Raw genomic sequence first — 23,750 nt, 5'->3', positions numbered from 1 at the left:
TAGCTCACTTTTGACCCGAAAGGACCGTTGACATGCTTCCCAAGGTGTCTAGACCGGATTCGGGAAACTTTTGTGAAAATATAGGCTTAAACTGAAAAATGGTTGACCCAAAGTTGACTTTTGGGAAAAAGAACCTTTTTCGAAATATCGTCAATTCCGAGAGGTCCGGATGGTCATTTAGAACTTGTATGTGTATTTGGTTCGGTACCTAATGCACTTGGATGAATTTAGGGACTTGGGGTGGGAAATTGGAATTAAGGCATCGGGGGTTGACTCGGTTAAGGAGACCTCTGTTGGGAATTTTGAGTCCACAGGCGCGTTTGTAGCACGTTTTTGTGTGGGACTATGTTTTTGGTATGTGAGCAGATAGACTCAGAAATTACTCGGGAAATCGGATCGATAGGTTAAACTTGGGCTAAGTTTCTGGTGTCTAGCACCAGAACCGCAGCGGTGCACCGCTAGAGTGGTAGCCCGGCCACTGAAGCGTTCTGAGCCATTTAGGTTTGACTGTTGTGGCGGCGCCGCTAGGTCAGTCCCTATACCGCTAAAGCTCTTGACGGGCAGTTAATAATATTAATAAAGTGTTAAAAATCCCTAGACCCTCATTTTGTCCCATTTCGATATTTGAGCTTGAAGAAACTACTCTTAAGGATATCTTAGAGGTAATTCCTATTCATTTTTTCATTCTCCCGTTAACCCATTATCATGTTAGATTCCCCTATTCCCTTAATAAACCCTTAGTGATAAAAGTTGAAACAGGCTTTAGAAAAACATTGTTCCTAGGTTTATTAATGATAAATTGGTGATGTTTATGTTAGATATTGACTAATCTAGGCTCATTAATCATATATCTGCCACTTTTAGCATTGGATTTTTGGAATTGAAGACTTAGGGTTTATACCCAAATTAGGGGTTTTTCATGAAATCAAAAATTAGGATAATCCTTGGGCTAAATCAACAATTAATGGTTGGGTTATGATTATCTAGTACTTAATTTGGTATTTGGCCCGCGAATTTCCGATTTTGCCCTTGTGGGCCTATTTCCCCAATTTGTTCTGAGGTTCAGCGGAAGGGCAAAGCAAATGAGTGAGTTGTTGGTGTTGCGCTTTGGCAGTCCAGGTAGGTTATGGCTTACCTTTGGTAAGACTTCGTATAGCGAAGCACATATTTAGATTATCATGTCGGAGACAGCATGTGAACCTTCGGGTATGAAGTCGGGTTGGATATTGCCTTAGGTAGGGCCCTATTATGTGCTGGGACTAGCCACCCCGTTATGTGTGTTTGATTGTTCTATTGTAATGGTTTGATGCCATAAGTATTTGGTAGATATCGGAATCTGTGTTATTTTCTTCATTGAGATAGGATTGATACACCATTATTGGTATTTGAACTACGATACATTGTTTGCGTACCCATTATTGGTACTAGTGATATTGATATATTGTTGGCATACCACTGTTGGTACTATGATATGATACATTGTTGGCGTACCTGTTGTTGGAACTTGCGATATTGATATACTGTTGGCATACGACTGTTGGTATTGTGATATGATACATTGTTGGCGTACCCCTTCGTTGGTACTTGTGATATAGAACTTGATTGTGGATAACTGATATACGCATTGAACGCATTCTCACACATTCATGATGTATGGCCGATACCCAGATGATAATTCGGTATCGTTGATTTAGTAAACTGATGTTGCGATAAACTCTTTTACTTGAGTGATTGTGAGAAGGAAGATGTCTGAGGTTCAATTCCAGAATCGTTGATTGTGTGAGACTGATATTTGACAGACGCTTTTACTTGAGTGATTGGGAGAAGGCCAATGTCCAAAGATCTATTTCGGTATGGTTGTTGCATGTCCGATTCCGATGATATCTTGGAATCATTGTTAGTGCATGGACTCCGCCGGTCCCCCAGGGTTGTGCCGTTGAGACACCCCCTGTGAGCAATTAGCCAGAGTCCCGTCTGTCTGTTGGGCAAAGATCCGAGACGGGTGGCACTTAGACTTCGCGAGTCACGCTGGGTTGTGCTACTGAGACGTTGATATTTTCGTCCGGAGTACATGTGTACACCTCATTGCAGGGCATTGCATTGTATTCATGCCATTGTTGCACTGCATTGCATTATGACTTGTTTGAGATGCTTGGTGATTGGATTGTGTTGATTGGATGGGATCGGATATATTCGGACTTGACATATTTGGGTTTAGATGTTGTACATAGGCAATGACGGGTACATGATTGTGATTATATTGGCAGGAATGAAATAAACAAACAGAATAGAAAGATCATGAGTCATGGGACAAAAATATAACCTGCACACATGTCATAGGCAATTGTATTATTATCATATTTCACATTTTACACAATCATAGTACCCATGTTATCACATCCCATACATCATCACGTACGTCATCATATGCCTCATCACATCATAATATGTATCGTTACTCGCGTCCGGGTAACCCTCATATGCCACCCACTAGTGGTGATCATGCCCGTCCCTCTCGACTCGGTGTAAACAACGCAGCCCGCATTAGCGGTGGCATGCCCGGCCATATAGGCGTGGTGGAATCTTATCATCACAACATCAATCATAACATGTCATTATTATACATCTCAAGCCATAGCATCATGATATCATTTCTTAGTGTTCCATGTACCCCATAGTTATATTACAAGTTAGCAATATTCATCATCTTATTGTCATAACATACATTAACATTAAGAGCATTCATTAGGCTTTAAGACAACCTTACTATGTCGGGGTGACGTAAGGTCATGAACCCCCGATTGTATTATAGACATTTATGAGTATCATGCCTCGCCTTGAAGGGAAGAAAACGTAAGGTGAGTGTTAACAATAATAGCATCATTAGCATTGTAGGAACATCATGCCACAATTTCTTGAGTCTCTAGACTCTAGCTCATTGTTATCACTATCATGCTCATAGGGGATTTAATATACATATATAGAAGGACTCTTAAGCTTCATCTTATAGAAGGATTTGTGGAAAGCTTGAAGGATTCATGCCTTTTGAAAGAAGAGTTAAGCCTCACATACCTTTGTCTCTTAGTTAAGCTATCGTTCACTTGATCCCCTTCAATATCACGTTGCTACCTTCAGGAGAGAATTCACATTACGTTAGTTAATCAACTATAGGAACGCATCGTTATTACTAGGAAAAATTGAGCAGCATTTTCCTTTGTTTGTACTACCTTTCCCGTGTCCAATCTCAATTCCCAAACTCTCACAACAACACTCACAATATAGTAATCAACAATCGTCATTTATATACATTGAGCACAATCCACCATTTTTCTCCAAATTTCCACATTCATGGGGTCTAGCTTATTATCATGTTTTCTCATACCACACACCCATTTCATGGTCTACACGTCATTTATAACATCTTTATACTCACAACACATCAACATTCATGATTCAATCCCACTATTATTCAATTATAACACTATCCACATTTTATGACCCATTTATTACACCCTCTCATAATCCAAGGGTTTCATCATATAGATACTTTAGTCATCATGGAAAAGTCATCAAACTTACCTTAGAGGTTGGTGGAACAAGCCTAGAGTGAAGCCTCTCCTCTTTCACCAAAACCCTACTTGACCTCCTTTGGGATCTCTTGGTTTGGATGAACTTCACTTGAGTTTCATAGACTTTGATTCATGAATTTGATGTTGTTGATCTTAATTTGCCTTGGTCCTTCTTGTAGATGAAGTGTTTGGAGAATTCTCTAGAAAGCTCTTGAGTTGTGTAGATGAGAAAATGACATAAAATGAGGCTTGGGTCCCTTTTAATAACTCAAAGTCTGATTTTTAATGATCAACAGTCGGGGTGTACAGTGGTCGTGAACCCTAGTTTACGGTCCGTATACTGGTTTACGGTCCGTCCTTCATGGCCGTATTTAAGCATATCAAAAACAGAAGGGTTGGCTGTCATCATGGTGATTTACGATCAAGGTTTACGGGCCATATTTCGATTTACGGTCCGTATTCTGGGTCGTGTTTTACCATTTCAACATTTAACAAAAAGTTGAATTTCTTGGAGTGTTTGAGGACGATCGCACTTTACGGTCCGTAAATCACTTTACGGGTCGTATCGTGCTTTACGACCACTGGACTGAAATGAATTTCTGCAACTTTCTCATTTCCAAAAATTCCTGAATCATCATTCCCTACTTAGTAAAACATTGCACACTCATACCCTTCGTTGATCTATTCATGTAGACTCACGGAAAATTTTCCGAGGTGTAACACTCTTCCCCCCTTTTGGAACATTTGTCCCCAAATGTTGAACACTCGGAATTCTACGAAAATTTCACTAGAGTTTCCCCTGTAACTTGGCATTACCAACCTGTCACAACAACCCATAATATCATCGCCTCATAGGGCTACATCACAATAGCAACATATCTTGGCCACACACGACCAAAAACATAAAGATAAAGCATACATACCTTATATTGTCGGCGTTTCATTTTGTATCTCTCCTGGGGGTTGGAATAAGTGCGGATACTTGGACCTCATCTTCTCTTCTGCCTCCCAAGTCATTTCTTCCCGATTGTTGTTTTGCCATAGGACTTTGACTGAAGCTATCTCTTTATTTCGAAGCTTGCGCACTTGCCTATCAAAGATGGCAATAGGCACCTCTTCATAAGTTAGCCTTTCTGTTATCTGCACATCGCCTATCGGGACAATCCTTGTGGGATCTCCAACACACTTGCGGAGCATCGAAACATGAAAGACTGGATGGACTGATTCAAGCTCTGAAGGCAATTCCATTTCATATGCTACCTGTCCCACCTTACGAATGATTTTGTAGGGTCCGATGTACCTAGGACTTAGTTTCCCTTTCTTACCAAATCTCATCACCCCTTTCATTTGTGACACTTTCAAAAATACCCAATCATTAACTTGGAACTCCAAGTCTCGTCGGCGGTTGTCCGCATAGGACTTTTGGCGACTTTGGGCCGTCAACAACCGATCTCGAATCACCTTGACCTTTTCTACTGCTTGTTGAATCAATTCAGGGCCCACTAACTGTGCTTCTCCTATTTCGAACCATCCGATTGGAGATATACATTTCCTTCCGTATAACGCTTCATATGGAGCCATTTGTATACTAGAATGATAGCTATTATTGTATGCAAATTCGATAAGGGATAAATGCTCATCCCAACTACCACCGAAATCCAGTACACATGCTCGTAGCATATCTTCTAAGGTTTGAATGGTACGCTCGGCCTGCCCATCAGTCTGTGGATGAAATGCCGTGCTAAACTTCACTTGCGTGCCCAAACCTTCTTGAAAGGACTTCCAGAATTTAGCTGTGAACTGTGCTCCTCTATCTGTGATAATAGACAGTGGGATACCATGGAGTAGCACGATTTCTTTAAGATACAGCCTTGCATAGTCTTCTGCTGAGTACGTGGTCCTAACTGGAAGAAAATGGGATGCTTTTGTCACTCTATCCACGATCACCCATATAGATTCATATTTACCACGAGAACGAGGTAATCTCACGATGAAATCCATGTTAATCACTTCCCATTTCCAAGTGGGTACTTCTATCGCTTGCAATAGGCCTCCTGGCTTTTGATGTTCCGCTTTTACTTGTTGGCAATTTGGAAATTGTGCTACAATTCTGCTTATGTCTCTCTTCATACCATCCCACCAATACATCATCTTTAGATCATGATACATTTTGGTTGAACTCGGGTGAATAGAATATCGAGAGCAATGTGCTTCTTCTAGAATTTGTCGGCGTAATTCTGCCACATTCGGCACACACAACCTGCCTCGGTATCTAAGAATTCCATCACTAGAAATTTCCAACAGAGACTTTTCCTTTCCATGCGATGCGTCTCTATAATGACATAACTGAGGGTCTTCATACTGCCGTTCCTTCACTTCCAGATCCAAGGACAAAATTGCGGAATCTTTGATACTAATACCTGCATCACCTGAATCAATTACACGCACTCCAAGATTAGCCAATCGATGAAGTTCTTGAACCATCTCTTTGCTTCCCGGAGGGATTCCACATAAACTCCTCATTGGTCGGCGGCTAAGTGCATTGGCTACTACATTCGCCTTCCCGGGGTGGTATAAAATGTTAACATCATAATCTTTTAATAATTCTATCCACCGCCTCTGCCGCAGGTTCAACTCCCTTTGCTTGAAAATGTACTGGAGGCTCTTGTGATCTGTATAGATATCAACGTGCACACCATATAAATAATGCCTCCACATTTTCAGGGCATGAATAACCGCAGCCAATTCAAGATCATGCGTCGGATAGTTCTTTTCATGTTTCCGCAATTGTCTCGAAGAATATGCAATAACTTTACCATGTTGCATCAACACGCATCCTAATCCCACACCGGAAGCATCACAATACACAACGAAGCCATCTGGCCAATCTGGAAATGTTAAAACTGGAGCTGAGGTCAACCTGTTTTTCAACTCTTGGAAACTACGTTCACAAGCGTCATTCCATTGGTATTTAGCCGACTTCTGGGTTAACTTCGTCAATGGGGCTGAAATGGATGAAAAGCCCTCTACAAACCTTCTATAGTAGCCTGCTAAACCCAGAAAACTACGAACTTTTGTAGGCGTCGTAGGCCTTGGCCAAGTCTTTACTGCTTCAATTTTCTGAGTGTTGACTCGAATACCGTCATTGGAAATAACATGGCCCCGAAATGTCACAGAATTCAACCAAAACACGCATTTCGAAAATTTTGCATATAGCTCCCGGGCTCGAAGAATACCAAGAACGATCCTCAAATGATCGGCATGTTCCGATTCCGTGCGAGAATATACCAAAATGTCATCAATAAATATAATGACAAATAGATCAAAGAGAGGCCTGAATACGTTGTTCATCAAATTCATAAATACAGCCGGAGCATTAGTCAACCCGAATGACATCACTCGGAATTCATAGTGGCCATATCTCGTTCTGAAGGCTGTTTTTGGAATATCCGCTTCCCTAACTCTCACTTGATGGTAGCCTGACCTTAAATCTATTTTTGAAAACCACTTGGCACCTTGCAATTGATCGAATAAATCATCAATCCTTGGAAGAGGGTATCTGTTCTTTATCGCCACTTTATTCAATTGCCTGTAGTCGATACACATTCGTAGAGATCCGTCTTGCTTTCTCACAAACAAGACCGGCGCTCCCCACGGCGATGAATTGGGTCTAATGAATCCCTTCTCGAGCAGGTCTTTCAGCTGCGTCTTTAGCTCTTTTAATTCTGCCGGAGCCATTCGATAAGGAGGAACAAAAATAGGCTTTGTGTCCGGCAATACATTAATAGCGAAATCAATTTCCCTTTCTGGTGGAATACCTGAAAGTTCATCTGGAAATACGTCTGGAAACTTATTCACCACCGGAACTGACTGGAAAATTGGTGGCTTTGCTTCGGTATCACGAACCCGAACTATGTGATAAATATAGCCCTTGGCTATCATCTTCCTTGCCTTGAGGTAGGAAATAAACGTACCTTTCGGAGATGCTGTATTACCTTGCCATTCAAGCACGAGCTCCCCCAGAAATTGGAATCGAACCACTTTTGTGCGACAATCAACATTTGCATAACACGAAGCCAACCAATCCATACCCATGATTGCATCGAAATCTACCATTTCTAACTCAATCAAGTCAGCCTGGGTCTGACGATCGCATATCACAATAACACAATTGTTGTACACTTGTCTTGCTATCACAGGTTCACCAACTGGAGTGAGTACCTCAAAGGGTTTAATCGACTTGGGTTTCACCCCAATACAACCAGTAACATATTGAGTAATATAAGAAAATGTAGAACCCGGATCTATCAACGCATACACATCACGGGAGAATATAGACAATATACCTGTGACTACATCCGGAGAGGACTCGAGATACCGTCGTCCCGCTAAATCATATACACGGGGCTGAGTGGCACCCAAAGTAGATGCTGCCCCTCGGCCTCTACCTCGGCCTGCTATCATCTGAGAAGTCTGCCCTGCGGGGCGTGCTGACTAGGAACCCGTTGCTGAGCCTGTGGGCTGAACCCCACCACTACCATATCGCGAGGGACAATCTCGCATCAGATGTCCAGTCTGCCCAAAAATATAGCAACCATCAGTGTCCTGACGACACGGCCCTGAATGTAATTTGCGGCACTGACTACATCGTGGAACTGGCAGTCGTCTCTTATTGTAATCACCCCCAAACTGAGAACCCGGAGCTCTGACCCTGTCCTGACAGAAAAGAGCGATCAAATCCCCGGTCTGCGAACCGAGGAGGTGCACTAGTCGCTGACTGGCCTGAATGTCGGGAGTAAGCCTGCCTCGACCCCCCTCTATAATCACCACCTGTGCCCTCAGATATAGCCCTTTTGTTTTGCCTCCTATCACTGTTGTGATCGCCCCTTTGTTGTCGTTATCGCCCCTCTAAATTCAGAGCATGGGCCTGTATCCGGGAAATGTCCATCCCGTCTTTCAAGGAAGCCGTCAGACAATCTCTGAATAAATGTGGTCCCAAACCACTCACAAATCTATGTACCCGATCTCCCATGTCGGCCACCATAGTCGGAGCATATCTAGCCAAAGAGTTGAATTGCATGCTATATTCCCGGGCACTCATGTTTCCCTGTCTCAAATTCAAAAATTTATCCGCTCTAGCTCGGCGGACCTCGGGTGGCAAATCGTGGTGAATGAAAGCATCTACGAACTCTTGCCAAACCGGAGGAGGCGCATTCTCCCCTCTTGATAACACCCAATTGTCGTACCATAACACCGCCACATCCCGGAGTCTATAGGATGCCAACTCCACGGATTCAGTTTTGGAGGCTTGGACAATCTTCAACGTCCTCAATATTTCATCAATAAAACCTTGTGGGTCTTCCCTCGGCTTTGACCCAAAGAATTCCGAGGGATTTAGACTCATAAAATTACGGGCCTTTGTACTTACTGCCCAGTCACTTAAACCCACATTTTGTCGTTGTGCTTGAGCGGCAACCAATTGGATGAATAACTGAATAGCCTCGGTCATTTGTTGACCCGAAGCAGCCGGCGGAGGAATTGGAGCTGGGGCTCCTCCTTGCTCTCCCATATTAGGCGGGGTAGAAGAAGTATCTGACAAGGCCTCGTGGTGTGATTCGCCTTCCTCTACATTCATCGGAGGCACTCTTTCTACCCGCCTCTTTGTTGTAATCTTGCCTTTCTGGGCGGCGGTAGCTTTTCCCTTTGGCGGCATTCTGAAACCATAACACATTATTAGGGAGGATAAAATATTACACATAGCTCTATCGCACGATTCCCTAAGAAGAAGGATGGTCATTCTTCCTAAATGCCCTGTAGCCTCCTGTTTATTGATGTGGCGCGCAACACACCATAAATAAGACTCTACTACACACGGCTCGTAGACACTTCCTAGGACCGAACTGCTCTGATACCACTTTTGTCACGACCCAGCTAGGGGCCGTGACGGGTAGCCGGGGATAACCACCGAGCACCGCTCGTGCCATCATTTATTAAGCTTATTTAGCAATCATTTATCCGATTCATGCTTAATTTATAATAAAATCCATTTTTATTTAGGAAAGAAATGCTTTTATACATACGAGCCCTTAGGCTAGCAAAATAAAATACACACACACACACACACATATATAAATATATATATATATATATATATATACATATACATAATGGCCATGCCATGAAAGCACACGACCCACGTCGAGTATCTACGAGCCTCTAAGAGATGACATCTACAACTGTATACAAAAGAATCATCATAGGCACCTCCGGAACAATGGAGGGCTTTCAGTCAGCTAAGCAGCCTCTAAGAATCTGAAGCAAGATCTCCTCCCTGTCAACCTGCGGGCATGAACACAACGCCCAAAGAAAAAGGACGTCAGTACGAATATTGTACTGAGTATGTAAGGCAGGAATGAAATAAACAAACAGAATAGAAAGATCATGAGTCATGGGACAAAGATATAACCTGCACATATGTCATAGACAATCGTATTATTATCATATTTCACATTTTACACAATCATAGTACCCATGTTATCACATCCCATACATCATCACGTATGTCATCATATGCCTCATCACATCATAATCTGTATCGTTACCCGTGTCCGGGTAACCCTCATATGCCGCCCACTAGTGGTGATCATGCCCGGCCCTCTCGACTCGGTGTAAACATCGCAGCCCGCATTAGCGGTGGCATGCCCGGCCATATAGGTGTGGTGGAATCTTATCATCACAACATCAATCATAACACGTCATTATTATACATCTCAAGCCATAGCATCATGATATCATTTCTTAGTGTTCCATGTAGCCCATAGTTATATTACAAGTTAGCAATATTCATCATCTTATTGTCATAACATACATTAACATTAAGAGCATTCATTAGGCTTTAAGACAACCTTACTATGTCGGGGTGACGTAAGGTCATGAACCCCCGATTGTATTATAGATATTTATGAGTATCATGCCTCGCCTTGAAGGGAAGAAAACGTAAGGTGAGTGTTAACAATAATAGCATCATTAGCATTGTAGGAACATCATGCTACAATTTCTTGAGTCTCTAGACTCTAGCTCATTGTTATCACTATCATGCTCATAGGGGATTTAATATACATATATAGAAGGACTCTTAAGCTTCATCTTATAGAAGGATTTGTGGAAAGCTTGAAGGATTCATGCCTTTTGAAAGAAGAGTTAAGCCTCACATACCTTTGTCTCTTAGTTAAGCTATCATTCACTTGATCCCCTTCAATATCACGTTGCTACCTTCAGGAGAGAATTCACATTACGTTAGTTAATCAACTATAGGAACGCATCGTTATTACTAGGAAAAATTGAGCAGCATTTTCCTTTGTTTGTACTACCTTTCCCGTGTCCAATCTCAATTCCCAAACTCTCACAACAACACTCACAATATAGTAATCAACAATCGTCATTTATATACATTGAGCAAAATCCACCATTTTTCTCCAAATTTCCACATTCATGGGTTCTAGCTTATTATCATGTTTTCTCATACCACACACCCATTTCATGGTCTACACGTCATTTATAACATCTTTATACTCACAACACATCAACATTCATGATTCAATCCCACTATTATTCAATTATAACACTATTCACATTTTATGACCCATTTATTACACCCTCTCATAATCCAAGGGTTTCATCATATAGATACTTTAGTCATCATGGAAAAGTCATCAAACTTACCTTAGAGGTTGGTGGAACAAGCCTGGAGTGAAGCCTCTCCTCTTTCACCAAAACCCTACTTCACGTCCTTTGGGATCTCTTGGTTTGGATGAACTTCACATGAGTTTCATAGACTTTGATTCACGAATTTGATGTTGTTGATCTTAATTTCCCTTGGTCCTTCTTGTAGATGAAGTGTTTGGAGAATTCTCTAGAAAGCTCTTGAGTTGTGTAGATGAGAAAATGACATAAAATGAGGCTTGGGTCCCTTTTAATAACTCAAAGTCTGATTTTTAATGATCAACAGTCGGGGTGTACAGTGGTTGTGAACCCTAGTTTACGGGTTGTATACTGGTTTACGGTCCGTCCATCATGGTCGTATTTAAGCATATAAAAACAGAAGGGTTGGCTATCATAATGGTGATTTACGATCGAGGTTTACGGGCCGTATTTCGATTTACGGTCCGTATTCTGGGTCATGTTTTACCATTTCAACATTTAACAGAAAGTTGAATTTCTTGGAGTGTTGGAGGACGATCGCACTTTACGGGCCGTATCGTGCTTTACGACCACTGTACTAAAATGAATTTCTGACTTTCTCATTTCCAAAAATTCATGGATCGTCATTCCCTACTTAGTAAAACACCGCACACTCATACCCATCGTTGATCTATTCATTGTAAACTCACGAAAAATTTTCTGAGCTGTAACAACTGTCTTGGCCATCAAGGTCAAGTGCTTAAATGCTGTAATTAGACTAATCTAGTGCTGAATTGTGAGAAGCGCCACTTCATGGTAAAGGAAGGGATCGTCCTTGGGTACAAAATCTCTTAAAAGGGGATTGAGGTCGATCAAGTAAAGATTGATGTGATTTCGAAGCTTCCTCCGCCTATGCTACGCCTTGAAAATATTTTGCGTCGTTTGCGTTGTAAGTAAACTAATGTAAGCTTGGAGAGGCCATGGAACCCTTATAAGGTTAATGAATACTCTTAACAAGTGTTAAGCAAGTATCTAGAGGTTCCAGGACAAAGCAAATCGAAAAAAATAAGTTTGTCTAAAATTTGGAAATTGAATTTTGGACAGAATTTTGGGTCCATGTTAGAGGGGTACATATCCTAGTATATTAGGAGTTTTAAGGTGTTTCAAAAGTCTAAAATGAAGTTTTTCGAGTCTAGTTTCCAATGCAACAAACCTCGTCGATACGACATCGGAGTAGAGAATTATGGACGTTACAAGTTAGGCTGACAGAGCAAAAACGCGTGCTACAGTAATCGAGTTGTTACAGTAGTCGCGCTGCTACAATAACTGCTACAGTACCCGAACTGACTATAGAACCTTTTAAAAGGGGTTTTACCCCTAATGTTTCATCCAAACACCTCTCAAAATATCCCAAACTCTCTAGAACAATCCCCCAACTTCCGTCCATAGAATGTTAGTGCAAATTAAGTGAAATCTCCGCATTTAGGTTCGAACAACGTATAGTTGTGATTATAAAATCGTATAGCAACGAGTTTTGGCTCAAGTTCAAGGTGGAAAATGAACATATCGCAATATTAATAGGAGTAAGGTATGAATCTCTTCTTATTAACCTTAGCTTCAGTTTCTTTATGGATATAAAGTTGTTAAATAGTCGTATAACGAGTTAGTTAGTTGTGGAACTTGAAAAAAATCGTGTGGGATGTTTATGGAACATGATGGTGTTGGAAATGATATTGTTGATGTTGGTATTGCATTTTTTGTTGGTCGTTGAATTATGATTTCGGCCTAGGCATATAAACAAGGGGTGACGCTATGGCCTATGTTGTGATGTTTTTAGGGGTGACGATGTGGACGATGCTGTGGAATTTCTATCGATATATGTATTTTCTTGATATAGCCATACTGATTTATTTATCTTTGCACATTCATTGACATGTCTCAGATGTCTTCCATGATTTTGTGTACATGTTTATTTTATGTCTTACATACTCAGTACAATATTCGTATTGACTCCCCTATTGCTTGGGGGGCTGTGTTCATGCCCGCAAGTTCAGATAAGCAGATAAGCGGTCCAGCTCGGTAGAACTTCGACCCCTCAGTAGTCAATACGCTCCTATTAGTCCGGGGCCGCAGCTTGCTTTTTGGTATGCTATTCCGGTTTATATATATATGGGTATAACGGGAGCCCTGTCCCGTTTTCCTTATAGCTTGTACTCTGTTAGAGGTCCATAGACGAATGTATATATATGGGATGTTATGTAGTCATGAAGGCTCCTGTTTCGTTGTACAACATGCATAGCAACCTAGTCTGCTCACGTTATTATTTTCAGTACTTATAATATGTATATACAGATGGTCATGAGTTCTTGATACAAGGTTATGATGTTGTTTCTTTCAGTTAGCGTAGTCCAGAGAAGGGTTGTATATGGGCCACTCTATTATTCAGTTAACCCAGTTACTAGTGGATGGGTGCTTGGTCATCTGTGGTCAGGCACTCGTCACGACTCATCGATTTGGGTCGTGACAAAAGTGGTATCAGAGCAGTTCGTCCTAGGGATTGTCTACAGACCGTGTCCAGTAGAGTCCTGTTTATGGGTGTGAAGCCGGCCACACTTATAAACAGGAGGCTGCAGGGCATTTAGGAATCAGTGAGCTTTCCTTTCTATCTTAGATCGTGCGATAGAGCCAGCGTCTAGGAAAGATCGCTTCTGACCCTCTTTTCCTGTAGGTAAGCACAAATTGGTAGAGATGAAGAGATCGGCCTTAGACAGTGGGGGTGCCAAGAAGGCCCCCGGAGTGGATTCAGGACCACAGATTTCGAGACTGAGTAGGAGGAGTCCGAGCAGGAAGAGCCTTATCTATTCCCCCGCGACAGATCCCTCTAAGGACCCTGCGACGATTCCCCTAGAGTTTCTGACTTCTATGAAAGAGGATACCTCGGAAGACAGTTATGACACGGACCCGTTCAAGGGTTCGTATGAGACACCGGTGGAGGAGGTTCCCCAGGCTGTACCAGAGTTTACCCCTCCAGCTACTCCTATGGTAGAACACTATGTCAGGCCAGCCACACCTGTGAGTGTTACTGATTATTCTAGCACTTTATCTTGGTCGTCAGTAAACCAGAAGCTGCTAGAATATCCATATCCCTCGGATTCAGATGAGGGAGATGAGGAGGGTCAGACTAGTGGATGGCGAGAGGACGCTGAGAAGGATACTTCACTTTACATCCCTCCAGACCAAGAGCAGGACAGGCCGGCTATAGGTATATGGGTCTTTTATTGAAATTTCTTATGTGTGTACAATTATTGAAGGATATCATTAGTAGGTGACAATGGGAGTTTTAGAGGAACCGATAACCAAAGTACATATGAATAACTGCGACTAAGATGTTTTGGCCCCTACTAGGAATCTTAAATTTAGGAATGGAAGACAGTCGTGTGTTGATCAATGGTTATTATCGAGAGTTCCGAAGGCTAAGCTAGCATTTGCTTGGTCAGGAAAATAAAGGATCTTTCCAATCCGGATGGAGATGCATTATAGGAATTTTATTGGGATCCTTTAGAAATTCAACTTGTTCTAGGTCATGCGATAAAGGTCACGCAGCAGGATGGATGCGATCGTACCAGCACTAACGCACCGGATCCCATCAGAACTCCAAAGTTAAGCGTGCTGGTGTAAGAGTAATACTAGGATGGGTGACCCCCTGGGAAGTGTACTAAGAGTCCTACAAATTCGGACATAAGAGAGGGATGAGGGACTCGAATAGCTTAAGGGAAATTAGAAGTGTGTGAAACTCACGGTTGGAAACTCCAGATGATTGTGAGAGATAAGGCGGGCTGGCTTGACAAAGAGAGAGAAGACGTATTACAGATACAAAACTAGGACGAGTTTAAAATAGTATGGGGGATATTTTGTAAGTAAGGTGTTAGGAGAGGTATATATGATATTTTATGTGTGGTCAATTAGTTTGCCTACCCCGATAATTGACGTTGCGATGTATTAAAGGTACTGATTGAACAAGGTATTGAAGTTCAAGTGGTAAGTGTTATAGAGCGAGGCGACATTAGTCTCTTTAAAATTAAAGTTGGATAATCCTGATGCAATCACATCAGGGAAAAGGGAGGAAGTGAGTATACAAGAGTAAGAAGATTATGATGCCCTGAGAAAATGAGGGGTGTAAGCAAAGGAGGTATATTGCTAAAAAGAGTTGACTCTGCTAAAAAGGGTTAACTCAAGCTTCAAGATGGAATCTTGAAAGTAAGTATACGGAAAGAATGGAGTATGTAGTATGTAACGAAAGACAAAGGTAAAAGGTTGGAAATCAGATTATGATAAGTGGGACTGAAGGGCAGTAACAACGAAAAAGGATGTGAACCGGGAGAAAATAAGCAAGTTTTGCCAAAAAAAATGCCAAGGGATTTTCGGTTCTTGAGGGGCATTCGAAAAGATAAATGTGCAACAATACTGACATGATTACCTCGAAAACAGGAAAGCCTTCCTAAAAGATGATTTAGCAATAGAACGGATTTGCATGATATTTTATGAATTTCAGGGACAATACCTTAAAAATAGCAAGTGGAGAAGAGTGCTTCGGAGGAAATGGACTCAAGGAAGGTCTTGAGGACAAAAGTAAGAAAAATACGCTAATGGATTGATTAAAGAAAATCGAACAATCACCAAGGACAGGAGAAAGGATAATAAGTAAAAAAGTCTGGCCAAGAGGCAAAACATCAGTAACATGGGATAAGAACCTTGATATGTAATACAAAGATTCGATTATAAAATAAATAGAACGATACACGGGGGATATACATAAATATGAACCAGCTGTAGTGTCAAAAAGGAAGATGAAGACTCGACGAAAGAAGAAAGAAAAGGGTGTACTTTGTAAGGATTTCATGATAAGAACAAGAAGTGGTAGAACACTAGAAGAATTATGATGCATAACTATAATGCAAACAAGTAGTTAAGGAGAATTACGGGACAAATGAGCTAAGCGAATGAAAGGATGACACGTGGGAATGGATGGTATGGAATATTAGCCTTTAATGGTATAATATAGACGTAAACCAGAAGTGGGAGCCTAGAGCAAGAAGAATCTAGAGGGTATTAAGAAGATAATCATGGAAAAATGGGTAGGGATTAAAGAAGCGAGGTATAATCGGACATTCCACAAAGGGCTTAATGAATTTCGCTGTCCCTATTAATTCATCAGCCCAGGGAATTATTAGTCATGAAAGATAGAAGTGAAAAGACAATAAAGGAGGCACCCGCATTGGAACTGATATGTATGGGCAAGAAAAAGAGAGTATTCACAGGATGGCGAGTAGCCGTGACATAGTAAGACAAGATTACTATAACAGAGACAGAACGAGAAAGGGATACTAGTTGATTTCTGATTATGTACATGAGAACAAAAGAACTCCAGCCAAAGACACCATTATCCTCAGGTATGTGATGCTTCTTTGAATGATTTTCAGGTCGTGTGTGGCCAATATGAGTATTGATGTTGTAGCTCGGTGAGGCATTGTATATTTTGGGTTGATGTGACAGGATGGTAGTGGTACAATTACAGGGGAAAATTTGGCAAAATGTTTGTTGAAATCCCTAAGAGATTAACATTCGAGGACGAATGTTCCTAAGGGGGGAGGAATGCTACACCTCGAAAATATTTTGTGTCGTTTGCATTGTAAGTAAACTAACGTAAGCTCGGAGAGGCCATGGAACACTTATAAGGTTAATGAATAATATTAACAAGTGTTAAGCAGGTATCTAGAGGTTCTGCGACCAAGAAAATCGAAGAAAATAAGTTTGTCGAAAATTTGGAAATTGGTAGAATTTTGGACAGAATTTTGGGTCCACTTTGGAGGGGTATATCTCCTAGTATATTAGGAGTTTTAAGGTATTTCAAAAGCCTAAAAAGAAGTTCGTTGAATCTAGTTTCCAACGCAACAAACCTCTAGTCGTTACGACATTGGAGTAGAGAATTATGGATGTTACAACAAACGCGTGCTACAGTAACTGAGCAGCTACAGTAGCCGCGCTGCTACAGTACCCAAACCAACTCTAGAACCTTTTAAAAGGGGTTTTACCCCTTATTTTTCATCCAAACACCTCTCAAAATATCCCAAACTCTCTAGAAAAATCCCCCAACTTCCGTCCATAGAATTTTAGCGCAAATTAAGTGAAATCTCCGGATTTAGGTCTGAACAGCGTAAAGTTGTGATTACAAAATCGTATAGTGACGAGTTTTGGCTTAAGCTCAAGGTGCAAAATGAAGATATCGCAGTATTAATGGGAGTAAGGTATGAATCTCTTCTTATTAATGTTAGTTTTGGTTTATTTACGGATATAATGTTGTTAAATAGTCGTATAACGAGTTGGTTAGTTGTGGAGCTTGGAAAACATCGTGTGGATGTTTATGGAACATGATGGTGTTGGAAATGATGTTGTTGATGTCGGTATTACTGTTATATATGTGTTTTCTTGATATAGCCATACTGATTTATTTATCTTTGCATATTCATTGACATGTCTCAGATGTCTTCCATGATTTTATGTACATGTTTATTTTATGCCTTACATACTCAATACAATATTCGTACTGACTCCTCTATTGCTTGGGGGGGGGGGGGCTGTGTTCATGCCCGCAGGTTCAGATAAGCAGAGAAGCGGTCCAGCTAGATAGGACTTCCACCCCTCAGTAGTAAATTCGCACCTATTAGTTCGGGGTTGCAGCTCGCTTTTTGGTATACTTATATATATGGGTATAACGGGAGCCCTGTCCCGTTTTCTTTATAGCTTGTACTCCGTTAGAGGTCTATATATAAATGTATATAGTTGGGATGTTATGTAGCCATGACAGATCCTGTTTTGTTGTACAACATGTATAGCAACCTAGTCTGCTCGCGTTATTATTTTAAGTACTTATAATATGTATATACAGACGGTCATGAGTTCTGGATACGAGGTTATGATGTTGTTCCTTCAAGTTAGCGTAGTCCAGAGAAGGGTTGTATATGGGCCACTCTATTATTCAGTTAACTCAGGTACTAGTAGATGGGTGCTTGGTCATCTAAGGTCAGACACTCATCACAACTCATCGATTTGGGTCGTGACAGCCTATCTCAGTTAAGTGTGTCTGGAACTTTTTGGGACACACCGGTTTCTATAGGCGGTTCATCAAGGATTTCTCAAAAATTGCTAACCCGATGTGTAAGCTTCTTGAAAAAAAGGCTAAGTTGGAATTTGACGAGAAGATCCGAAAGGCATTCGATGAATTGAAGCAGCGGTTGACCACAACCCCTATTATTGTTTCTCCCGACTGCTCTCTACCATTTAAATTGATATGTGATGCAAGTGGATTTTCTATTGGTGTTGTGCTTGGCCAGAGACATAATAAAATCATGCATCTGATCTATTATGCAAGGAGAACATTGAATGCTACTCAAATGAATTACACAGTGACGGAGTAAGAGCTGTTTCCGATAGTTTTTGCTTTTGAGAAGTTTCGGACCTAACTGTTGGGGTCCAAAGTCGTGGTATACACAGATCATGCCGCATTTGAGATACCTGATAGTGAAGAAGGAAGCTAAGCCGCGATTGATCTGATGGGTGCTGTTGCTGTAAGAGTTTAATTTCGAGGTGAAAGACCGCAAAGGAGCTGAGAATCAGGTTGCTGACCATCTCTCTACGCTTGAAGAAGCCGGGAGACCTTCGGATGAGCTAAATGTCAATGATGCATTTCCAGATGAGAGGGTGTTGGCTGTATCAATGGAAGTGGCACCATGGTATGCAGACATTGCCAACTATTTTGTGACAGGCATAGTTCCAAAGGAAATCAAGGCGTACCAAAAGAAGAAGTTCTTGTGGGATTCTCGTCAATACTATTGGGACGAGCCATACTTGTTCAAAACATGCGCTGATAACATCATTCGGCGTTGTGTTCCCAAAAGTGAAGTGATGGCGATTCTAAAGGCATGCCATGACTCTCCAATTGGGGGTCATCATAGTGGTAACTAGATTGTTGCTAAAGTTCTTGAATGCGGCAAGATATGTCTACGAACTTTGTGATGGAAGTGGAGGTGTTCGATGTCTGGGGGATTGATTTTATGAGGCCCTTTATGAGCTCTGGTGGCATGAAGTATATCTTGGTTACTGTGGACTATGTGTCGAAATAGGTAGAAGCAGTGGCTTTACTTAACAATGAGGCCAAGAGTGTCATGGGGTTCCTAAAGAAAAACATATTTACTCGATTTGGTACTCCGAGGGCTATAATCAGTGATGGTGGTTTCCACTTTTGCAATAGAGCCTTCGCGGGATTGATGGAGAAGTATGGCGTGAAACATAAGGTGGCAACACCCTATCATCCTCAGACAAGTGGGAAAGTTGAAGTCTCCAATCGGGAGATCAAGAGTATTCTAGCTAAAACGGTGAATGCAAACAGAACTGATTGGGCCCGCAAGCTTGATGATGCTCTATGGGCTTACCGGACTGCTTTTATGACTCCGATTTGGACTTCACCCTTCAAGCTCATTTTCGGCAAAGCTTGTCACCTGCCGGTTGAACTTGAACATAAGGCTTTGTGGGCCTCGAAGAAATTGAACATGGATTGGGAAGAGGCGACCAAACTCATGTTGTTTCAACTCAATGAGATAGATGAATTCCGGTACCAGGCATATGAAAGTGCAACACTTTATAAAGAGAGGATGAAGCAGTATTATGATAAGAAAATCCTAAAGCGAGAATTCTACAAGGGTGATCCTGTCTTGCTGTTTAACTCTCGGTTGAAGTTGCTACTGGGAAAGCTAAAATCAAGGTGGTCTGGTCCGTTTGAGGTGGTAGGTGTTTCACCCCATGGGGAGATTGAATTGAAGTCCAGAGATAGAACTTGGACATTTAAGTGAACGGTCAGAGGGTAAAGCACTATCATGGAATGGTTGATTGGGATAAAATTGTTGACCGATACCGGTTGAAGCACCTTGGAACAAATGCTGACCCGGTGCATGCCGATCAGGAGTAAATTGGTACCACCGTCGTGCCGCGACGTTAAATCAAGCGCTTCTTGAGAGGCAACCCAAGTGTAATGTTTATTTTCTTTTGTTCTTACAAAAAAAAAAAAAAAAAAAGCATCTAGGGTAATGTTTGTTTTGGTGCAGGACTATATTGCGGAAAACAATGATGAATAACAGGTAAGTTAAGAATCAGATAGACTGTTTTGCAAATTTCAAAATATGCCTTGGATTTATGGACCTTATTTCACAATACGGGGCGTAAAAAAATGTGTATTTAACAATGTCACAAAACAGTAGCACTGTATTGTAACATGAAAAATTACGACCATGGAATATAGGTCGTATTTCAAAATACGGCTCGTAAACCTAGTAGTAATCCTTCATGACACAACACAGTGCACTGTCTCAACAAACATCATTAAATGCGGACCGTATCTCATTTTACGAACCGTATTTAGTGATTGAAAAAAAAAAACTAACGGGCAGTCACTTAAATAACGGGCAAAGAAGGAGAGAAGTCATAAGTACCGCCTTTTTTCATATTCCCACCACTTTAAACACAACTCCTACTCTTCAATAACCAAACCCACGACCTTCCACTCATAAACCCAATCTTCTACCCCCTATCTACATAAATACACCATTATACACTCTCAAATTCATCCATCTTCACAAATTCTAAACCCTAATCTCTCTGCCCTAGGTTTAATTGCTCATTGTTGATTTTTCTCTTAAAGTTCTTCAAGGTTGTCATCTAGTATTCATCATTACAGGTATGATTGACACTCTCCACTCTTAATTTACTCAATTTGGGTATGAAATAGTTTTGGGTGTTGATTACACTAGGGTTTTGTGAAATTTGTCTTGGTTAATGATCTTGTATTGGGGTAATGATGTTATAAGATTGCAATTCTCATGGGAAGTTTGCTACTAGGACCCAAATGGGTTGGAGGACATTCCAAACCTTTAATTTCAAACTTCAAGTTTTGTTATGCCCACCAATAGCATGAACCATGGGTAATTGAAAAGAATTTGTTATGCAATTGGGTGAATTCTGAGTAACCCAACACTATAAACAATGTGAAACCATGATAATTGAGGCGATTGATGTTTTATTGAACAACCAAAACAGAGTCTGTTTCTGTGACTGTATGAACAAATGCTGACCCGGTGCATGCCAATCAGGAGTAAATTGGTACCACTGTCGTGCCGCGACGTTAAATGAAGCGCTTCTTGAGAGGCAACCCAAGTGTAATGTTTATTTTCTTTTGTTCTTACAAAAAAAAAAGAGCATCTAGGGTAATGTTTGTTTTGGTGCAGGACTATATTGCGGAAAACAATGATGAATAACTGGTAAGTTAAGAATCAGATAGACTGTTTTGCAACATTGCAAAATATGCCTTGGATTTACGGACCTTATTTGACAATACGGGGCGTAAAACAACGTGTATTTAACAATGTCACAAAACAGTAGCACTGTATTGTAACATGAAAAATTACGACCATGGAATATAGGTTGTATTTCAAAATACGTCTCGTAAACCTAGTAGTAATCCTTCATGACACAACACAGTGCACTGTCTCAACAAACATCATTAAATGCGGACCGTATCTCACTTTACGAACCGTATTTAGTGATTGAAAAAAAAAACTAACGGGCAGTCACTTAAATAACGGGCAAAGAAGGAGAGAAGTCATAAGTACCGCCTCTTTTCATATTCCCACCACTTTAAACACAACTCCTACTCTTCAATAACCAAACCCACGACCTTCCACTCATAAACCCAATCTTCCAACCCCCATCTACATAAATACACCATTATACACTCTCAAATTCATCCATCTTCACAAATTCTAAACCCTAATCTCTCTGCCCTAGGTTTAATTGCTCATTGTTGATTTTTCTCTCAAAGTTCTTCAAGGTTGTCATCTAGTATTCATCATTACAGGTATGATTGACACTCTCCACTCTTAATTTACTCAATTTGGGTATGAAATAGTTTTGGGTGTTGATTACACTAGGGTTTTGTGAAATTTGTCTTGGTTAATGATCTTGTATTGGGGTAATGATGTTATAAGATTGCAATTCTCATGGGAAGTTTGCTACTAGGACCCAAATGGGTTGGAGGACATTCCAAACCTTTAATTTCAAACTTCAAGCTTTGTTATGCCCACCAATAGCATGAACCATGAGTAATTGAAAAGAATTTGTTATGAAATTGGGTGAATTCTGAGTAACCCAACACTATAAATAATGTGAACCCATGATAATTGAGGCGATTGATGGTTTATTGAATAACCAAAATAGAGTTTGTTTCTGTGACTGTATGAAGTGCAATACGAACTCAGGATACAGACTGTATTTCACTTTGCGGTCCATATTTAGTCATTATCTTGAAAAGCCACAAACAGTGAAGTCCAAAATAAAAGATGGCACATTACGACCTGAGTTACCGACCGTATTTCAGTTTACAGTCCATATTTAGTCAATATATTGAAAAGCCAAAAAACAGTGAAGTGCAAAAATGAAAGATGGCACAATACGACCTGAGTTACAAATCGTATTTCACTTTACGGTTCGTATTTTGACTTTACGATCACAGACAAAACATAGTTGTTTTTAGTAAAGCTCTTTTGTTTTCGCTTTTTTTTAGTTGTTTCATAGTAACTAATAGGATGTGTCTTTTGCAGGAATGGTTCAGAAAAGAAATACTACAAAGAAAGCGGGGCCTTGACGCAAGGGCACAAGAAAGCAAGTGGGCTCGGAATTTAAATTGAGAGATGAACCCTCCAATTCTGAAGGTTACAATTCAGGGTCCGAGTCCACAGAGGAAGTTATACCTCCACCAAAGGTTCAAGGGACCTCTACATGAGTTACATCTACGCCCCCAACCATGACACCGTCCAGGTCCACGTTTGAAGCCTCCCAGTCCGAAGAGGGGATTCTGACGTGGAAGCAGCAAGCAAGGGGGTGACCTAACAAACAGAGCAAAAAAGTGGCTCAGAGGAGCCAAGTTCTAGCCAAGCTCAGGATGCTGATACGCCACCAGAGGGTCGGAAATTAGCCATCTGGACCAAATATTTGGAGGAAGAAAAACTCAAGTTCTCGGTCAAAGGTTCAAAGGAGTTATATGACCAATGGGTGGTCGGGAAAGAAAATGAGGCAAGCCGCAGAAGAACATATTTGAGGAGCGGCGGTTGATCTTCGAGGGTGTTTCGAAATATCCACAGATTGTCGAGATCGTCAGGATATATCAGTTGGATATTTTCACTCACGAGCCAGGAAAGTATTGTCCGCACGTGGTGAGAGAGTTTTATGCTGCATATAGGGTTGTGTTGAATGATTTAGAAAGGTCGAGTCGCGCTTGGAATCAAACTCCTATGTTGGAGACTGTCACCATCCGGAACTCCAGGGTTGATATTTCCTCTAAGGCCATCAACAGAGTTTTATTTGGCAATGATTATGTTGGGCCTACCGACTTGAGCA

At 41.1% G+C, this 23,750-nt stretch overlaps 1 pseudogene; it reads left to right on the top strand.

Moving 5' to 3' along the window:
- The first annotated feature begins 14,858 nt into the window (after positions 1-14,858).
- Positions 14,859-14,975, top strand: LOC132601068 (5S ribosomal RNA; annotated as a pseudogene).
- Positions 14,976-23,750: the final 8,775 nt, after the last annotated feature.

This window comes from Lycium barbarum, chromosome 6, assembly GCF_019175385.1.
Source record: "Lycium barbarum isolate Lr01 chromosome 6, ASM1917538v2, whole genome shotgun sequence".
Lineage (NCBI taxonomy): Eukaryota > Viridiplantae > Streptophyta > Magnoliopsida > Solanales > Solanaceae > Lycium > Lycium barbarum.
Note: the sequence above shows the minus strand (reverse complement) of the source record. Positions and strands in the feature narration are given on the sequence as shown.